Raw genomic sequence first — 20612 nt, 5'->3', positions numbered from 1 at the left:
GGTGAGAGTGGAGGGGATGCAATGAGAGAAAGCTGGAGCCAGAGGTGTACAGAGGGCTTGGGAAAAGCAGTGAGCTCTTTCTTACCATGGGAAAGGAGGCTGACCATGGGATTCTAGAATTCAGAGTCTTAGGCCAGGCCTGGAAATCCCCACAGGGTGGCACCCCTCTCTCTGGTTCCTGGTCACTCATCTGCAAGCCTCTTTCTTTATTGGTGTCCTGCAAGCAGTTCCACTTAAGCCTCACCCCCTGGGCCTGCTTCTTCTTGTAGAATGGAGCTGTTTGAATGCATCTTCTGACCGTCAGGACAGAGCTTGGTCATGGCTCACCTATGGCTGTCCGAGTAGCCCTGGTCCTCTGCAGGGTGCAGCTGAGGGTACTGTATAATGCTCACACCATGAAATAGAAGGAACTGAGGCTCAGAGACAGAAAGAAGAGGAAGCAGCATTTGGATGGTGGACGCCTCCTTTCTGGACACTCACCACCTAGTCCCCTAGCTCCAAGAGTGCCTCAAAGTGGGGTGCAGGGGCAAATGCAGCAGGAGGGCACCTCTGTGTTCCCCTGGCAATCAGGGGCCCCGGGCTTCTCTCTCCCTACCTAGCACTTCTCCGCAGCACAGACAGCCCAAGCCTTTGTTATGAGCAGGGCACCAGCAGGGGCACAAGGAAAGAGGGGTTCTTTATGTCCATGTGTGAATTTATGGACACTATGACCAGGGGAAGTTTTAATAGAGATGAAAAGACAGAGCTGCCTCAAAGAGCACTGGGGACCTTTCCCTATGCCCTGGGCCCTGCCCACCTTCAAATGTGCCTAGCTGTTCTCCTGCCTTGCAGATTTGAATAATGAAAGACACCACTTCAAAAACAAATGTGATTTTGCATTAATTTGGGGAGTGGTATATGTATAGGCATTCACATGTATACACACTAGAGGGTAAAAAAAATTCTAATGAATTGCCATGGAGATAAGATTTGGGATGAGGTTGCCATAGTAACAGAAATGTTTCTGAAAGGCCATATCACCTTGGTGAAGTAGGAAGCTCCTGGCAAGAATTTGTGTGCAGTTAGGGGCCAAATCAGAGACCTTCCCATCAGGGCCGGGAACTCTTTCGGTTTCTCTCCTTTCTCCCTTTTTTTAAATTTCCTGTTTCTCCTGATCAATCCCAAGAGCTTGAGGTTTTTCTTTTGGGAGACTTTGATTCAAGTTGGTCACTGAGGAATCAGATATGTGAGAGCCTGGAAGAGGTGAAAGGGCGTAGACTCCCTATTGACCTGATGTGAGGCCTTGGACAAGTTGTCTCTCACCTTTCATGAGTTTTTTTCTCATACGAAATGACGAGGCCAGACTCCTGGATTCTTGTATTATTCCAGTGCTCTGCCTAAGGAGTACCCAGCCTCCCACCTCCGTCCTGCTCCTAGGTAGCAGGACCACTGAGCTGTCCATGGTCCTGAAGCCCTGCATGCAGAACACCTGGGCCAAGGTCCATTCTCACAGATTTCCATATTAGCACTCTTAGAGCCTGCTGGGCTCAGAACATCTCAGCCGGAAGCCTAGAACCCATGTGAAGCTGGAGAAAGAGACTTTATGGAATCTTGGAGTTCAAAGAACCCCAGAGGAGAGATCTGGTGATGTACCCTAACCAGATGATCTCTCTCAGGGACAATTAGAGGTCATTTCCTCCCTTATCTGTGGAACCTGGGTGACAATGCTTCCCCACTTCATGAAGTCAGCCTTCCCACCGGTAACGGCAGACAGAGATCAGGACACACTCCCTGTCAGGAACATGTTCTCACTCGAACTGAAAGAAAAGCGAGGCGGTTCCAGGTGTAGCATCTACATGCCCACAAACAAAGCCGAGCACTGATGTGCACTTGTTCTGAAGTGTGTCGAAACCACAACAGGTCAAAAATGTCTCCACCTAATTACCTAACCATCTTTCTATAATCTACCTCCTTCCTCTGGAACACAGAGTGATGAAAGAAAGAAAGGGTCACTGAAGAGGACCCCATACTGGAAGGATTTGCTCTGGAACATCATGTGTTTTCCACCCCAATTGTCCCCATCTGGCCACAAAATACAGTGAGTGGGAGTGTGGAGCCCACAATCAAGAAACCCTTGACTCCAGCCCAGGTTCTATCCTGAATAGCTGTGTGTGGTAGTCTTCCTGAGTCCTCATTTGAAAAGGGAAATTACAGCTACACACTAAGTGTTGTTGGGGGAAGGTTTAGCAAGTCCTGGGTCTGGCAACATTGAACTGGTAACTGTTTGGTTATCTTTAGCTGTGCTACAAACTGACCCCTGGGCTTTAAATTGGTGATTCTGTGCGTCAGATGGGCCTAGGTGGGCACTCCTGATGCAGCGGATGTCATCCAGACTGAGTCATCCAGAGGTGACACACTTGCTACAGTAGCCATATCTGGCATGTTGGTGGGGACAGTCAGGAGGGCGAGCTTGCCAGGGATGACGGGCTCTCTGTTCTTCTCAGTTCCATGGATTGTCGTCTCCAGTCTTCATAGAAGGAGAGCTGCACTTAGGACAGGGCTGATTTCTTCACCAAAAGCAGAAGTTTCTGGACCTTCAGAATTGGCACACTGTAACAGGCTTTCTTTGGGGCCACCAACCAGCTCCCATTCGTAATGAATGCTCAGCCTTATCTTATGCATGTCCCACTAGCTCTTATAACTTAACCAGTTTCTCTTTATCTACGTTTTGCTTTGGGGCTTTTTACTTTTCTTTCATTCTGTATGTCCTACTTTTCCCTCTTGTTCTGTGTCTGTCTCGCCCTGAGCACCTCCCACTCTTTCTCCCTCATTCTCTCTTTTCTTCTTTCCCAACCTAAATGTCTCCTCCTACTGATTCTCTCTGCCTGCCGGCCCTGCCTATTCCTCTACTGCCTAGCTATTGACTGCTTAGTTTTTTATTAGACCAGTCAGGTGCCTTAGGCAGGCAAGGTGAAACAGCAGCACATCTTTACATAATTAAGCAAATACAGCTTTACATAATTAAACAAATGTAACACACCTTTACATAATTAAAGTAATAATCCACATCATAAACAGATGTAATGCATCATTGCCTAAAGTAATATTCCACAACAGCACTCATTGACATTTTTTTCTCTTCTGCCACAGTTTATGTATTAAAAATGAGTCCATATCCAAAGTGGGAAGAGAAGACACAAGGACATAAGTACCAGGAAGCAGGGCTCATTATTAGGTGTCTTTTGAAATCAACTTTATGTGGATTAATAAATATTTTTACTACTGGAACTTAAGATGGGTTCCACTCCCTTATCCCATTTTATAAATAACTTTGGAGGCTGGAGACATTGCTCAGTGGATAAGGTATCTGGTGTAAAAGCTTAATGACCATAGCCGAGGCCTTCAGCACCCACAAAGAAGTCAGAGGCAGGGGTACGGCGGCCCACTTGTGATCCCAGTACTCGGGAAGCAGAAATGGATCCCGGGGAAAGCTGGCTAGCTAGATTGCTAGAACCAGCAGGCTCTGGGTTCAAGTGAGAGACCTCAGGAAATAAAGTGGAGAGTCCTCAGTGAAGACACAAGAGACCAACCTCTTGACTTCCACATGCACAAACACACCCACAGACACCACCCCACATGCATAAAGATAACTGGATTTGGTGACTGAAAGAAATTTAAATTCATGTGATGATCACTTTAGCTACCACCCGAGGCTGTTTCCCCTTATCACCCTTCAGGGTTAGCAATGGGTCTTGTGTGTTCTAGACATTAACATAAGTTGTACTTTCCTGTGGTATGCTAATGTTTTTAGGCCAGCTTTGTTTCTCTTTGTGTGTATTCCCTTCAGATCATTCTCCTTGCAAATTTCCCATGTCCTCTATTTTGGTAGATTGCATGAAGCTGGATGTTATTAAAATAAAATCTTTTTATTTGTGTTCCATGAATTTTCCATAATTGTGATAATGAATATATTTGTATTCAAATCTACCATTTTATTTAGTGAGCTTTTAAAAAAAATCCCTCATTTTCTTTGTTTTTCTTCTTTTTCTCATGCCTTCTATTGGCTTGGAAATTAAGCACTTTATATAGATTCTTTTAGCAGTTATCTTTCAAGTTTTGACAACATCATCATTAGAAAAGTCTGGAGTTAGTATCTACCTTCATCCTGGAAAAATGAGACTATAGATGTTTTAAATGTATGTAAAGTATGTATTACATATTTATATAATATTAATTGGAAACAAGGACTCACATAACACAGGATGGCCTCAAACTCACTCACTCTACAGCCCCAAATGACCTTGATAAAATGTTTAAATTCTGATTACCTCTTCCATAAATAAAATTGAGTTTATTATTGCTTTGTTTTATTTTTAAGACATATTTTTAAACGTGTAGCCTAGGCTGGCATCCAACATGCCATCCTCCTACCTCAGCCTCTGGAAGGCTGGGATTACAGTTGATAGTCATTGCGTCTGACTATCATGTTATTTTTGTCTCATTTTTACCCCTAGTTTTTTTTAAGTTGTCTCCAAAATATTCACGATGAATATATAGTTTGAGTTCTATTTTAAATTTACAGTAAAATTAACTTTTGTGTTGTGTGAAGCTAGAGTCATCTGAAAGGAGGAAACCTCAGTCAAAAAAAAATGCTTCCAAAGATTGAACTTTAGGCAAGCCTGTAAGAGCATTTTCTTCATTAGTGACTGATAGGGGAGGACACAGTCAATTGTAGGTGGTGCCACCCCTGCACTGCTGGTCCTGGGTTCTATAAGAAAGCAGGTTGAGCAAGCCACAATAAGCAAGTCAGTATGCAGCACCCCTCCATGGCCTCTGCATCAGCTCCTGCCTCCCAGTTCCTGTCCCATTTGGGTTCCTGTGCTGACTTCCTTCAGTGATGAACAGTGATATGGAAGTGCAAGCCAAATAAACCCTTTCCTCTCTTGCTTTTGGTCATGGTTTTTCATTGCAGCAACAGTACCCGACTATAACAGGATGTATGGCATTATGAATTTTGACAAATGCTTAGAGTCCATGGACAACCTCTTTGTAGTCAAACCTTCTATTATTTCCCTTGACCTCTGATGACCATTGATCTCCTCTCTATCCCTATGGTCCGTCTTTTTCTGAATGTCAAATAAGTCGGATCATACGGTTCAATCTGGTTTCTGACACTTAGTTTAAAGCACCCAATGTTATTTCATCTGTCGGTAACTCATTTCTTTTTATTGAAAAATAGGTAATAGTCCACCAAATGGGTTATTAGACCATGGATTTAGTATGGCTTTACTGAGACATGGTCTCATTATGATGTCCAGGGTACTCAAGTGATTGTTTGCTTCAGCTTCCTGAGTGATGGGAGCCTGAGTACATGCCACCATGCTGAGCTGTGTCGTAAGTTTTAAATTTTGAATTCTTATTTTTGTCTATAGTTGAGGTATATTTGGGTTGTATCCAGTTTTGGGTGGGTGTGAATAAATCTGACATAAATATTCATGTATAGAAATGTATGCATGCATGAATAAATTTTTTCCTTTATCTCAGGCAAATACCTACAGGGAAGGTTGCTGGGTCATATGTAAGCATAAGCGTAAGTGTATGGAAAATTGCAGAATATTCTCCATAGTGACCGTTTAATGCCATTGCATTCTCACCAGCACTGGGAGGTGTTTGGGTTGCTGTGTGCCCTTTTGGACTCTGGTATTGCCCAGTGCTAGTGTTTGTTTTATGCATGTGTGGCCATACCACATTGTGGACTGAACACTATCTTTCTAATGAACAGTGGCGTTGCGCATCTTTTCCAGTGTTGATTTTGCTCCTTTCTAAAGGAGATGTTTTTCTTCACATCATTGAGCTCTGAGAGTTCTCAGGTGCAGGTCATCATTAGTAGTGGGGGGCGTGTACTCATCAAGGTACATGTGCAGATCTGAGGATAATTTTCAGGAGGCGCTTCTCTCCTTGTACCCCGCTGAGGCAGGCTCTCTCTTACTGTTTCATCTGTGCTGAATACTTCGAGCTCACTAGCCTGGATTCCTCTGGGTAATTCTCCTCTGTGTCTCCCATCTCACCCCAGAAGGGTTGGGAATCACGAATTCACACAATCACATCTGACTTTGTTTTTTTTTTTTTTTAATATGCATTCTGAGGATTCATCTCAGGTCATCAGGTTTGCCCAGTATTTTCACCCACGGAGTCACGGCACCCATCTCTGACACAGGTCTTTCTGTCTACATACGATCTGGGAAGATGCAGGAAGAGTCTGTCCTGGGAGGCCGACCACTTCTAGATATCCTGATCCCACAGGATTTCTGTATCCTTCTGTTGAGGGCAGACCGGGCCTGTGGTAGCCACTCTGAGGCCTACTCCAAGAAGCCTCACCTAAGGGCTTAACCAACTTTCCTCAGACGGCCTCTCTCTTGCACCTGCCTCTTCCTACTCAGAAGAGAAAGGAAGAAAGTCAGCTGTTAGCTTGGGGAGAATTGTCAAGGAGTGGGAGGAAGAGAGAAAGAGAGAGAGAGAGGGGGGCTGGAGTAGGAAACATGCGAAAGCCATATTCTAACTGAGCTCCTCCTCACCATAAGTCAGTGTAAGGTATTGCTGGGGGACCTCAGTATGGCTCATCATGGGTGCTTCCTACAATAAAGGACAGTTTCATGGCTGAGACACTCACTTGCAGGATTCTTAAGCATCTGAGAGTGGCTTTCTTTCCAAAACCTTCCAACTGCTGCTAAGACACAGTGAAATGTTTTTCTTTGCTACAGAAAGATTTGACCTGCTTTTTTCTCTGTGCCCCAATTAAGGATTTAAACAAACAAAACCCTTCTCCTTTCTCCAGAGACACTAAAGCCAACTGAACTCTATGATCAGAAAAACAGTGCTTCCCAAACACTACCAGGAGTAGAAAACCCAAAGACTGTGTGTGTGTGTAGGGTCCAGCAAGGGCTACACTTACAACTTTCCAAAAGGAAAACAAAAGGTTTTTCCTTTTTGAGCCAAACTTCTTTTTAAAAAAACTAAAATAAACATCAGAGGCTGCACATATCTGCCTGCCTATGAGCTTACTCTGCCAGTCGGACCATCTGCCTGCTGGTAGGAAGCGAATGACGCTCCAGCCACGAAGCCACCCCCACCCACCTGGCCCAGTCTCCTTGGTTCCTCTCTGGCCACACTTGAGGTTTCTGCTACATTCCTTATGCCGATTCTCTATTCTCGCCCACCTGGCTCTGCCTGGTGAAGGCAGCCTTGGGAGTGGCTCATCTTGTCCAGCTGCTTCGGCGCGGCTGCGCAGACACCGTGTGCCTGCACTGAATTCTGCTTGTATTGCAAAAACAAAACAAACAAAACAACAAGACGGAAACCTTTCCTATCTCTTGCTAGTCGCCCAGTTTTGCAACAGATCTTGGAAGCAGGTCACACATCTAACTGTAGGGACGCTGAGGGGGTCATACAGGGAGTTTTGGAGATGGAGCAGAGCTACCAAGAATTCAGTTTTCCCCATCTCATCAGGTGCCAGCCTCTAGTAGGCTGCACTCAGTTTCAGGCAGGCTCAAATTAGCCAAGGTCTTTAAGGTCCCAGGAAGTTGGGTCCATCCATCCTCAGCCCACCCCAATAGCTCTAGAGGCCAGGGTGGGTCATGGGAGGGATGAGTCCCTATGCCTAGCCTAGATGATCCTGGAGTGCTCCTCATGTAGGCCCCAGAGTCTCTCATCCTTTGCCCATCTCTGCTTTTGGCTTAGGGGGGCTCTGGGCTGCCTTGGGTCCTGCCACCAGCCCGGCCCTCCTTCCATTTAAGAATAAAAGTAAGCCATTCTCTGAGCCCCCACACATGCCTCCCACCCCCATATCTTCTTTGCTAGCTGTTGCGACTGTCAGGAGTGGAGTTTTGGGTAATCGTTGCTATGGAGATCCTGCCTTGAATTATTGTGCAAATGTATCCCATCTTTCTCCTTATTTGGTATGGGATATGGATGCCTGGAAAATGTGGAGGCTAAAAACTCTTCATGACTCTCCCTTGTTCTCCAGCTTGCTTACCCTGGGCCTAAGCCTCAGAGCACCCTGTTCCTAATGCTCATCTCCTCCAAGCCTCTTGATTGGTTACTGACAATGGAAAGAGCTCTGGGCAGTTGAAACCTGCTGTGCTCTGTGGGTCATGGGTGGGACATCTCAAAGGAAACACCCTTGACACAACTGTCTCCTGGATGACCAGTCCCTCCCAGCCTACTGGCCACCTTTCTCTAAGGGAACAAAGCCTGTGTAAAAGTTGAAGAGTTATTCAACTGTACCCCAATTCCTCCTGTTTCCATAGGCACACCCCATACCGGATCTCTGCTGCATTACCCGGATGAGTGGCTTGCCCGTCTCCCCACAAGCTCTTCCTCCCACATACAGATGTCTGGATCATTAGCTCTATTTTTATCATGTGTCTCTCATGTCCAAGGTCTGGCCCATCTCCCCACTTTTTTTTTTTTTTACTAAATACAGACTCAAACTGTTGTCAAGGTGTCCAGCAGCTGCCTCCCCGCCACCCCCTACACACACACACAAGCCTGCCCTGCATCATCTGGGACTCAGTCCTTATTCCCTTTGCTTTCTGCTCTTGGTGGCTCAGAAAAACAGCTCACTCATGCCTGATGGGCACCCTGGCCCTCCATGCCTGCCATCTTTGTGTAGGCTACCTTCTCTTCCTTGACTCTCCTTCTGGAAGACCCCCTGTTAGCATCTTCCTCCGCAGTGGTCACTGTGTAGCTGTTGTTGAAAATATTGGAGTCCTTTGGAAAGGGACAGGGGACAAAAACAAGCTGCCCCTTCTCCCACTGGCTTATCAACTATACAGAGTGTCCACATCCAACAGAAGCCATTGGCCTCAAACACACAAGGGCTCCTCTCATATGTCTACTTGGATCTGACAGAAAGGGTCCATTGTCACCCAACAGTCAAAAAACAAGAGACAAAAGAAAGCCCTGTGACACAGAATCCTGGGGGGCTAGAAGGTGGCTCAGTAAGTAAAGACCTCCAACTACCAAGCCTGCTGACCTGAGTTCAGTCTCTGGGATCCACACGGTAGAAAGAAAAGGCTGACTTTTACAAGTTTCCCCATAACTTACACACACACACACACACACACACACACACACACACACACACACACAATGAAAATAAAAAACAACAAAAAAGTAATAGGGGTTTTTTTTTTTTTTAAGGAATCCTGACCACATGAAGGGAGGGGATTTTTGCATATATTGCTGCCCAGGAGGGGACAGGACCTGCTTGCAGGAGTCTCTGGATAATGAATGCTGACTTATAAATGGTCTTTATGGGCTGCCAATCGTTTTCATCTAAAGGAGAAAATGGCCCCTGGTGCTAACTGCTCACCCCTCCCCTTTCCCACCCACCTCTCTCTGTGGGCTTGTAGTTCAGACTCCATGTTTTCTTGTCTTGACACTGAGGCAGGGGCTGATGATTCTAGTGCATCCAGTCCTATGTGAGTGAGTAGAGGCAGCATCTGGATCCCAACCTAATAGAGGAGCCCTACCCACAGGGTGTACCTAGTCTGATGGTACAGACACCTCAAATGCACTAGTCTAGAGAGAACTTCACTCACTGGCGGGGCGGGACTGGGCAGAAGACACACACGGTGTGCAAATGGTTCGTGAAACTAGGTATGACTGGGTTAAACTTTGAAAAGGATGAGTCATCCCTGGGGATGGAGCTCAGGGAAGAGCACCTGCTTGGGATGTGTAAGGTCCTGGGCCGGGTCCAGCAGCACAGGGAGAAAGTCAGATCAGGAATCACAAAGACAGGCTGGTGGAGACAGATGTGATGGCCGACTTCCTGGAGGCCTGAGTGCCGAAGGAAGGGTTTGGTGACAGAAGTCTGACCCGGGCACGGCTTCAGAGATGTCTGTGGCCTGCCCCCTATGCAGATAGTTGAAGACTTTGTTCTTTTATTGGTTTAGTGTGGATAGAAAAGTCTTTCAAACTCTCACCTGGCTTTTATAAGACTTTGGTGAGCTCAGTCACTTGAAGAAACATTTAGGGTCTGCCACCTCTGCACTTAGCATCTATCTTATTGTATGGCTTATCTCAGAGCACAGAGGGCAGAGGCTGGCAAACACAAGGTTTAGGTCTTGTGAAGGTTTTCCTTCAAGCCTCTGTCAATGAAAGAAAGGAACCCAGTGCAAGCCTGCTGAGGCAGGAACAGGAGATATCATCTTTCCATGCGGGGGCAGCCCAAACACCCCTCTTGATATGGCTTGATAGTAGGGTATAGCTGATATTGTCACTGCACATGTGTGTGCACGTACACACACACACACACACACACACACACACACAAATACACCCACACACAAATACACACACATACACACACATACACATACACACAAATATGCGTGCACACACACACACCACTCTGGCCCCAATGCAGTCCTTGTCAGGCAATCTCTTACATGACTGTGATAAGACCATTTAGTTTGGGTGTCATGTATCTTAAATGCATCAGCTAAGGTTAGGGTAAAAGAGGTCATGGCAGCTGAGTCTGTTTCCATGTGTGTCCCTCAGCAACTTCTGTCCATATCTTATTGACCAGAACTATGTGACATGACAATTCCTGGCTGCAAGCAGCTTGCACTGTTTTTGCTAAGTACCCCAGGGAGAACTGATATAGCTGTTGGAAAGCCAGCAGTGTCCACAGGAATACCAGAGGAAATGCTAATTGGCTCCACGTGTTCATGTGGTCATCTTTAAGCCAACCTCTATGGCCTCTCAAGTGACTGGCCAACTCTTATTATGGGAGGAGGCAACTCTAGCTGGCCTGTCGACTAGGATTTCCGTAAGAAAGAGACAATGCCACCAGCAGAAGGGGACCAGGGCTTGTGTGCTGGGCAGATAAACAACATATGCTCACTAGGAGAAATTTTTCAGCAGAGAAAGAAAACATCCCAAAAAATAACTTTAGAAAATAAATAGCTTCAGGGATCTCCCCCCTCCCCGGCACAATATACCATAAGGCAAGTCATGTTACAGGGACTAAATATAGACGCTGTGAGAAGGCAGAGAAGAAATTATTTAGACAGGAGGACTTCTGGTGGGAGGGAGTTTGGAGCTGGGGTGCAAAGGAGATGATATGTAGAGAGGAGGGGCGGAGAGGCATGAGCCATGTGAAGAAGCCAGAAATAGGGTTACCTGGGGGAAAGAGGGGTAGTGGCCCCTAAGCATCCCCATAACGGGGGCTATTCCTCTTCTCTGAAGCTATCAGAGGGTGACTTTCTCTTCCCATTGGGTCAGTAGCTGACTTTGCAGTAGCCCAGGTTAGCACTCTTATGACTGGGGACATTGGGCAGGGGACAGGGAAGATCTCTAATGCTGAGCTCCAAAAAGAGGAAGGGCATGGCTGCAGCATGGAGAGCAGAGAGTCCCTGGGAGCAAGTTCCTAATCCAATTAAGAAGCAATCATGCCGACGTTTTCAAAGGCTAGCTAGTTACCAGGCACCTCCCAGGAGACTTTATCTGGCGGCTTGACAGTTCACTGCTAAACCTAGGTTCAGGAACTGTAGGCTGGTACGGCTGCTGGGCGAGGAGCCCGGGCTCAGACAGCTGGGGTGGGAATCTTTTAAGGATGAACAAGATGGGTAAGGAGCTTGCTGTTGTCATGGAAACCAAGTCTGGATAGATGAGACATGGCCCAATGGGTAACTGTGGAGAGAATACCACCCACTACTAGGCTTCACTGTGGGCGGCCAGCAGGCACCTCCAGAGGCCCCTGTTCTGGCCAGCTTAGGGCTTGTGTCTATCTCTGACTGCCTCATAGGGACATCTCAGTCTGGCCACATGAGTGAGAGCTCAGATCGGTCTCTGAGGGGTCTAAGAGATGCTTTGAAACCAGAGAAAGCTTTGCTATGGCTCCTACTTCCCTGAGTATTGTCCGGCAGGAATACCACACGGAGCCAGGATGTAAGAACTGCAGCCAGGCCCAGGGTCCCAGGCTAAGTTATTCAAGGCAGTAGGATAAAGTGGTAGGAGCTGTGAATGCCAAATATGTTGCTTCCTCTCTGTTTCCACCTCTGTCATCCCTAGCTGGCTGGCCCTTGATGTGCTATCTTTCCCCCAGACGTTTCCATTCAATCACACTGTGCCTGTTCTTAGACTTAGGACTGGCCAGTTTTGGCCTCATCAGTCTCGGGTCTCAGCACTCTGAACCATTCCACCCAAGCACAGAGTATTCTCAATGTGGCAGGCCTGGGCTCTTTTCAGGCCAGATGCTCGGGCAGCCTCTTCCCAATTGTCTTTGCAGAGATCAGGGCATCTGTATTCACACAGGGAGACTCCTCAAGCTCACACAGCTAGCCAGCCTTGGCTGCCTGTGAAGATGGGCCTAATAAGTAGCCTGTTGTAATTACACCTCCATTTCCAATAGGCGCTATTTTAATTGGGCCTTTCCCTAGGACAGGCATGAAGGAAAAAGCAATTTGCAGTGCAGGCTTTTGGCTCTGGCACTGATCACACACTTACCAGTTTCAGTTTCTCTGAACTCCCTCTCCTTTATTCGCTTCTCCTCTCCTCCTTTCCCTCCTGGCCCTGTTGCTCACTCGCCCTTAGCATTTCCCAAGCAGTGGCCTCCTGCCCACCCTACAAAGAGCATGTGGATTCTCAGAGATACTGAAAAGGTAACAGTTGAAAAAGAGAACCTCAGGTTCCTGTAGTAAGAAAGTGAGGGGCTGGAGAGATGGTTCAGTGGTTAGGGGCACTTGTTCTTCTAGAGGACCTGAGTTGGGTTCCCAGCTGCCACACAGCGGGGGATTTGATGCTCTTTTCAGGCTTCTGAAGGAACCCGCACATCTCTCTCTCCTCTCTCTTCTCTCTCTCTCTCTCTCTCTCTCTCTCTCACACACACACACACACACACACACACACACACACACACAATCTTTTCAATTTTAAAAAAGGAGATATCTAGGTTGTCTTTGTTTCATGAATCCTCCTGAAGGCCTTATGACAGTCTTGTAGGATATCCTGTCTCTCTCTCTCTCTCTCTCTCTCTCTCTCTCTCTCTCTCTCCCTCCCTCTCTCTCTCTCCCCCAAGTGTTTGTTTGCATGTATGTCTATGTACCACATGTGTGCCTGATACCCTCAGAGACCCCGGGAATGGAGTTACAGACAGTTGTGGATCATGATGTGGGTGCTGGGAATTGAACCTGGGTACTCTTGAAGAGTAGCTGCTGTTACCTCCTGAGCCATCTCTCCAGTCCTAGTCTCCTCTTCAACATTTGTGGCTTACAGTTTCCATTACTATACATCAAGTGCCTGATATGCGCAGGCAGGGGCATAGGGAATGGAGGAGATGGACTCGTGAGCCTGTGCTCAGGCACTCCGCATGAGGCACAGCACACCTCTCTCCGCATTCAACTCCAAGCCCAAGGGCCTGCTGCAGTGTCTTAGGCAATTCCCAGAGTCCACCAGTCCACCCAGTGCTGCCTCTTAGGTTTCCCCAGCCAAGGCTCAGAGAGTCAGCTAGAGTCTTCTCCCAGTATCCCAGGGTAAGTGGAAGTTAGTTCTGCCACACCCCTAAGTACCCGGTAGCTAGGGCGCTTGTGAATTATACCACTGTAAACTTACATATGTGGGCATGATTCAGGGGATTGTAGCCTACCCGAGTCCCCAGAGACAGCTGTCCCTGTGTGTTCACCCTGTACCATCTGTTCTTCTCAATGAGAAAGAAGTGGTTGGGAACACTTGACTACCATAGTTAGACAGGTACGACAGAATGATGTCCTGAAAATTCTGAAGCCTGTTGATGGAAGTGGTACAGGTTCTGTTGGTTCTAGCCCTTGGGATGCCTACTCTTGGACCCCTGGCCCCTGTTGTGAGGAAGTCGGGCCACATGGAGAAGTATGCGGGGAGGATGGCTCCAGGCCACGGCTCAGCAGACAGCAAGCACTGCCCAGGTGGAGATCATTCAGGAGTCTTTCCTCTATAGTCCTGGGATCTTCCAACTGAGGCTTCAGATGTCATGAAACAATGACATACCACACTAACCATGCCTTGTTCCAAATCCTGACCCTTAGGAACTGTGAGGTGTGGCATTGAGTACTGTGTGAAGACTCGTGTAAGCTTGTAGTGGTTTATCCTGCTCGCACTCCTAAGCCAAGCTCTGTAGCTGGCACCCAGTGGGTGCTTTTTGATATTCATGGAATGAATGGCTGAAGTCTAGCAAATAGGATTAATCTCGATTGTCAACCTGAATCACCCAGGACACAAAGCTGAGTATGTATGTGAGGGTCTCTGCAGAGAGGTTCAACCTGGATGTGGGTGTACCAGTCCCAGGAGAGACCCAATAAGAAGGAAAAAGTGAGCCATGCTTCCTGATTGCCAGCACAGTGTGACCAGGCACTTCCCTCTCTGGCTGCCATGCCTTCCCCACCATCATGAACTGAACCCTACATTCACTGTGGGCCGGAACTAACTCTTCTTTCCTTGGCTTGCTTTGTCAAATATCTTGTCACAGCAAGGAGAAAAATGACTCAAACATGATGATTCCAGTCTGGCCTTTCCACTATGGGTCATCTTTCCTTCCTTCGCTCACTCTCCAGACCTCCCACTCACAGGGAACCCTCAAGGATAACACTGAGTCTTAAATTATCCAACTCTGTGAGCTTTCCCAGCTCCACCAGATTCCATTGCTGCAGATGCTTGAATTGGAATTTCCAGTACTGACCACCAAGTCAACTTCAGATTTACTGTTCTTGTCTTTGTTGCATGTGCACACGTGTGCACGTGTGCGCATACTCCCGTGCAAACACATGCATGCATGCATGCATGAGCACACACACACACAAAACCAGAGCATATGTGTCAGAGGACAACTTCGTGGAGCTGGTTTTCTCCTTCTACCTTTATAAGCTTGAACTTGGCTTACCAGGCTAGGATGTCAAGTGCATTACCTACTGAGCAGTCTTGATGCCCTTGCTTCAAAAGTCTTGGTATTCTCTCTGTTCTGTAGGACATTATTAACAGTCCCACACACCACATGAAGGGGCTGAGGATGAGTGGGGACTGGCAATAATAAAGTGGGCACTTGAATGCAGCTCTTCTGATGCCAAGCTTATATAATGCTGAGTAACAATAGGAAAGTTTGACTGATTGTCTAAACCTAAGCCCTGGCTACAGAGACATTAGTGATCTCATTAAGGCAAGAGAAGAGAGACATAGGAGAGAGGACGTAACTTGTTCAAGTTCACACAATAAAGGGAAGAGCTGATCTTCACAATCAGGTCATGCAAATTCTTCTGCCGTCCTACAAAAATTCACTTTCACTAACTGCGCTCTAAAATGCAGACATGTGAGCTGTCCTTGGGCTGTTATTACCCCTGTTATACAGACAGGAAACAAATTCAACAGATGAAACCCAAGGGTGGGGTTGCTGAGGAGTGCTAAAATTAGGGATCAAAGCTATCATTGCCAGCTCTACCACCACCTCAAAAGATCATGTCTGAGGTGGTGGTAGAGATGGTGACACCACCAGTTTGGGGATGGGGAGGCGAGGCTACAGGGTGCTCCTGAGGAGACAAGCAGAGCCCTAGTACACTCCTTCCTGAGTAGTATGGTGTTGCGGGAGATCCTTCCGCTCCTTCAGCCAATAGCCGCTGAGATACCAGCTCATTGGGGCGTGGTCTCCCCCTTTTTTAATAATTAGATGATGAGATAATAGATTGGTACTTGTGAGCTATTGTTTTTAGACAAATATATTGGTATTGTTTCTTGTATATTGATACAGTTAAATTATATTGACTATTGTATGCATGCTTCTACCTCTGTTTAAAACATTTTTATATATTGATATATATATATATTAATATATATTTACCATATTGCATTGTACATTTCTACCTCTGATTAAGATACTTATATATTGTTTATGTATTGATATATATTTACCATATTGCAATGTATACTTGTACATTGTTTATATCTGGAGATCATATTGTCCTCATTTATTGCAGTTGTTTATTGTCTTAGTCTTTAAGTTAGATAGGTATTGAGAATTATATAGATCAATAGTCATCTATGTTTGTCATTTATAATTAGACTAATCAGGTTCTTTAGATACATAGAGAGTATATTCAGTATAGATAGATAATCTTCAGCCTCTTCAAAGAGCTGTAGAAAATGGCCTTTAATCTAACTCAGAGTTTCGTGGTAATGAGACACAATCGCTCCTGGCAACACAGATCTATTCCCGAGAGAACATTGAGCACCAAAGACACTCCACCTGGAGCCTTTCTTCTTGGCAGAACTGGCCTTTGGGTAAAGAAATGCCCATACCTCAACTACTGACAGAGATACAGAGTATCCGTAAATGGATAAAACAGGACTGTCATATCCTGCCAAGACAGGGTAAGATAGTTTTGAAAAGTTTCTTGCCTTTGAAAATGGTATGTCAATTATGTTAGGCCTTAGCCAAAGTTGGTTTCTTCAAACTGCAGAAGTAACTTTGGGTGATTGCCCAGGTAGTCAGTTGTCTCTGTGATTTGCTGCAGGTTTTTTTTTAATGTTAAACAAAATGTTTTTTATTAATTAATTTATTTGTTTATAAAAATTTCCACTTCCTCCCCTCCTCCCCATACCCTCCCATTCTCCCCACTCCCTCTCCTCCTCCCCCCCCCACTCCCTCCCCTCCTTCCTCTCCAGTCCTAAGAGCAGTCAGGGTTTCCTGCCCTGTGGGAAGTTCAAGTTCCTCCCCTCTCCCTCCAGGTCTAGGAAGATGAGCATCCAAACAGACTAGGATCCCAGAAAGCTAGTCCATGCAGACAAAACAAGACCCAGTGCCATTGACAATGGCTTCTCAGTCAGCCCCCATGTCAGTCACATTTAGAGACTCCGGTTTGATCACATGCTCGTTCAATCCCAGTCCAGCTGGCCTTGGTGAGCTCTCATTCGATCAGTCCCCTTGTATCCGAGGGTGAACGCATCCCACACGGTTCTGATTTCCTTTTTCATGATCTCTCTCCTTCTGCTCCTCATTTGGACCTTGGGGGCTCTGTTGCACATTTTGGAAGTTATTTGATTGCACTTTCTAATTATGCAGGTAACATTTTTTTCCCTTCTCAGATCTTCAATGGGGTTGAAGACTATATAAATGTAGTTACTTTCCTCTCAAGACTTGGCCAAGTTATTTATTATACAAGAGTTAAGCTAGTTAGAATAGGATATTTGTACTTACTGTATATAATTTCATAGTAGGCTTAGAACTCTCTTACTTAAACAAAAGGGGGAGGTGCTGCAGGAGCTCCTTCCACTCCTTCACCCAATAGCTGCTGAGATACCAGCCCACTGGGGCGTGGTCTCCCTTCATGTTACAGTATGACTCCTGGGAGCTCAAAATTCAGGCAGGAGTTAGGCCCTTCCCCAGCTTTTGGGGGTTCCAGAATGATGTGGCCACTTCCATTGCATCTACTCCCAGCCTTTGTCTCCCTCCCCTACTCTGTCCTCTGTGCCTCTTCCCCCAAACCAAATCCACTGAACACTAAGCCTACTCCTCATATGGGCTTAGGTCCCCAAGTCAGCACCCACTCCAGGGAGCCTACTTGCCCACTCCTGTCTCTCAGGATCTATGATCTCTGCCCCATGTGTTTGGCATCTAATTGATGATATCCAGTTATTAAATTGGCCTTTTTTTTCCCCTTTGAGATTGTTCTCTCTTGGCAGCCCAGGCTGATTACAGATTCACTGATGGTCCTCTGCTTCTGCTTCCCAAGATGTGGCTTACCACTTACAGCTTACACTGACTTTCTGGGTTTAAGTATGACTGCTTTGCTGTGTGAGTACATGTGTGAGCACATGTGCACTGAAGCCAGAAGAGGGCATTAGATCCCTTGAACTGGAGCTGCTACAGAGGGTTGTGAGGAGCAATGTGGGCTCTGAGATTTGAACCTGGCTCCCTTTCAAGAGCACCAAGTACTCTTTACTGAAAAGCTAACTCTTCAGCCCCTTATGTTGACTTTATGCTGAAAGGTGGTGATGCTGGGTTTAAGCTATTTCCCCCCCACTTCAGTGAATTTCCTGGGCATCCACATCTTTAACCAAATGCAGGTAAGAATGACCTTAGTACTTTGATTCCAATGTCTTCTCATCCAAGAGGTGGTCACAGGTCCCGATCCCCATTTTGGGGCTACCAGCTGAGGGTCTTCCAGAGTCCCTAGACTGTGGTAAAAGGCTGCCTTCTGTCACAAATGAAAAAAGAAATGGTTTCTGTACTATGGACACTGGGTGCACACTTTACTTGCAGCAACAGGAACTTAACCAGCACCAGGAGACCGGAGCTTCCTCGCTAAAGCACTATATTCCCAAGTTCACATCTGCAGAGGTCCCAGGGCTCTGAGACTGCTCTGTCCTCCTACACACGTACCTACTCCGTGCCTCTCACCTGTGTCTCTGCACAGGCCCTGGAAACAGATATGTGGGAAGGCTCCAGGGTAGGCCCTGCCCACATGGCACCTGTTGCCATGCTGGAAACAGAAAGGAATCGATTTATTCCTGCCCAGCCCACGCCTAAGAGTCTCTGACACATGCATTCAGCTCTGCCTCGAGCTTCTCTACCTCTGAAGGGCAACCAGTTCTTTATGGGCGCCGAGATGGCTCCAGGCAGCTGTGAGCCATGTGGTGATGGGCGTCAGCTCTCCCAGCAGCTGTCTCCCAGCAGCTGTCTATCTCACCGCCTCCTGCAGCTAAAGCGTAGTTAGCTTATTATCGCCACAGGTCACCCAGTCCCTCTCAGCCCCTTTGACCCTTCCTCTCCTCCAACACTCAGTCACTGGCCATCACCTCCCCATCTCTGGAAAGCCCCTCCTGGTCAGTGCCCCACTGAGCCAGCTATTCAGAGCCACTGTCCCTCAGTTGTGGGGATTCTGTGTGGCCTTTTCCTCCGGCTGTTCTGAGTGAACAGGGCCAATCTCTGAAGCTAACCAGGATTAGCAGGGCACCACACCTGGAAGGCACTGTGAGCCTTCCCAGGAGAGTCCTTGGGAAGTTCCAAAATCCAGGCTCTGTGCCACACCAGGTAGCTCAGAGAAGCACTTCGGTGACAAGCACTGCACTTGCTGTCACTGTGATCCCCTCACCCCCACTCCAAGACTAGAGTGACCTAAGCAGCTATCCAGCACAGCGGTCATTAGCGGATGGAAGGAGGGGCTCTGAGACACCACTGCTGTAGGGGCTGAGCCAGCATCATCCCCTCATTCCAGACCATAAATTGATCACCACTGTCTGCCTAAGGTTAGCTTATCTGGGATGGTCAACCACTATTGCCAGGGATGGGAATAGTGGTTGACTTCAGGGTCTGCTCCTGAAGACCTTTCTACTTCCTGAATTCTATCCAGCCTGGTTAGTGGTTTTTTTTTTTTTTGTTTTTTGCCCCCCTCCCCCCACACCGTATGGCCTTCTCCCCTTCACTTTCGCCCATTGCTGCTGAGGGCCTATGAGCATGTGGCTATAGCATAAGTAGCCCTGTCTTTTTTTTGGGGGGGGGGGGGGCTTCTGAGTGTGACCACAGCAGCTTCAATGAACATTGAGCTCTTAATCTATTAGCTGTTTGGGCTGGGTTGGGCTGCGGTGCCTCCTGCAGGTCATTGACAGTTTGTGATCTCATGACCACCTACTGTGTGCAGGTGACCACCCTGAAGTAACAACTAACCATTCCCCATACAGCAGACATGTGTGTCTAGAAGCCCAGCAGGCAGGGAGCCTGGAGCCGAGCCAGGAGTTGGGTGGGAGAAAGGTTGAGAAGTGTACAGGAGAAACAGGGACAGGCTAGCCTCTCTCTCACCTGAAGTACTTTACTCAGAGACACAGTGCCATCAACTAATGACAGATGTCACTGCCCAAGGACCATTTTTGGTCCTTACTGCTGGTCTAATGTAGGGAACCAATGGAGACAGAGTGAAGTCCACGGGGAGCCACCTTAGTCTTTGAACGGCATTCCTGTCTACAGTTGAAGTCACACTTGCACGTGGTAGTCATCTGGGCAATACACAATGCCCAGCCTGCAAATACACCAATAAACTAATCAAACTAAAATTTCTATAAGCTCCCAGGGGACCATGATGTAGAGCACCAACTGCTAGAAACATGGATGAGATGAGGAGGTACGTTGCAGCAAAGGTTCTGCCGCATTGGAGCAGGAGAGTCCCTGCCAGATCCCCAAACCTCTTCCCGTCCTGTTTCCTCCTTCTCTCAGGTGCCATATGAGGTGAAACAGCAGAGGGGAGAAATGTTTCCCATGCCTGTTTGCAGCATGGCAGAGTGCTGAGGAAGGGCTGGAGAGGACGGAGTCTGAAAACTTGGTCATCTTTTGTCAGACTCCTACAGTTCTAAAGCAGCCCAGAGCCACTGCTCTGCAGAGACATTAGCACTTTAAGGGAACCAGGCCGAAACTATCCAGTGCACCAAGCAAGGGCCGCTGGGAGACCAGTCATGGATAGAGAACTGTCACCCTCTAGTGGCAAAATGTGGGTATGGTATCACTTTGCTCTTGGAGACATTCATGCATATCCTTCCCCCTTTCAGTTTAGAACTAGAATCAGATATGTAAGCCTGGTATGTCATTCTTCACTAAATGCTAGCATGTTGCCTTGTTG

The sequence above is a fragment of the Myodes glareolus genome, chromosome 9 (assembly GCF_982192425.1).
Source record: "Myodes glareolus chromosome 9, mMyoGla1.1, whole genome shotgun sequence".
In the NCBI taxonomy this organism is placed as follows: Eukaryota; Metazoa; Chordata; class Mammalia; order Rodentia; family Cricetidae; genus Myodes; species Myodes glareolus.
This window is presented reverse-complemented; position numbering follows the sequence as displayed.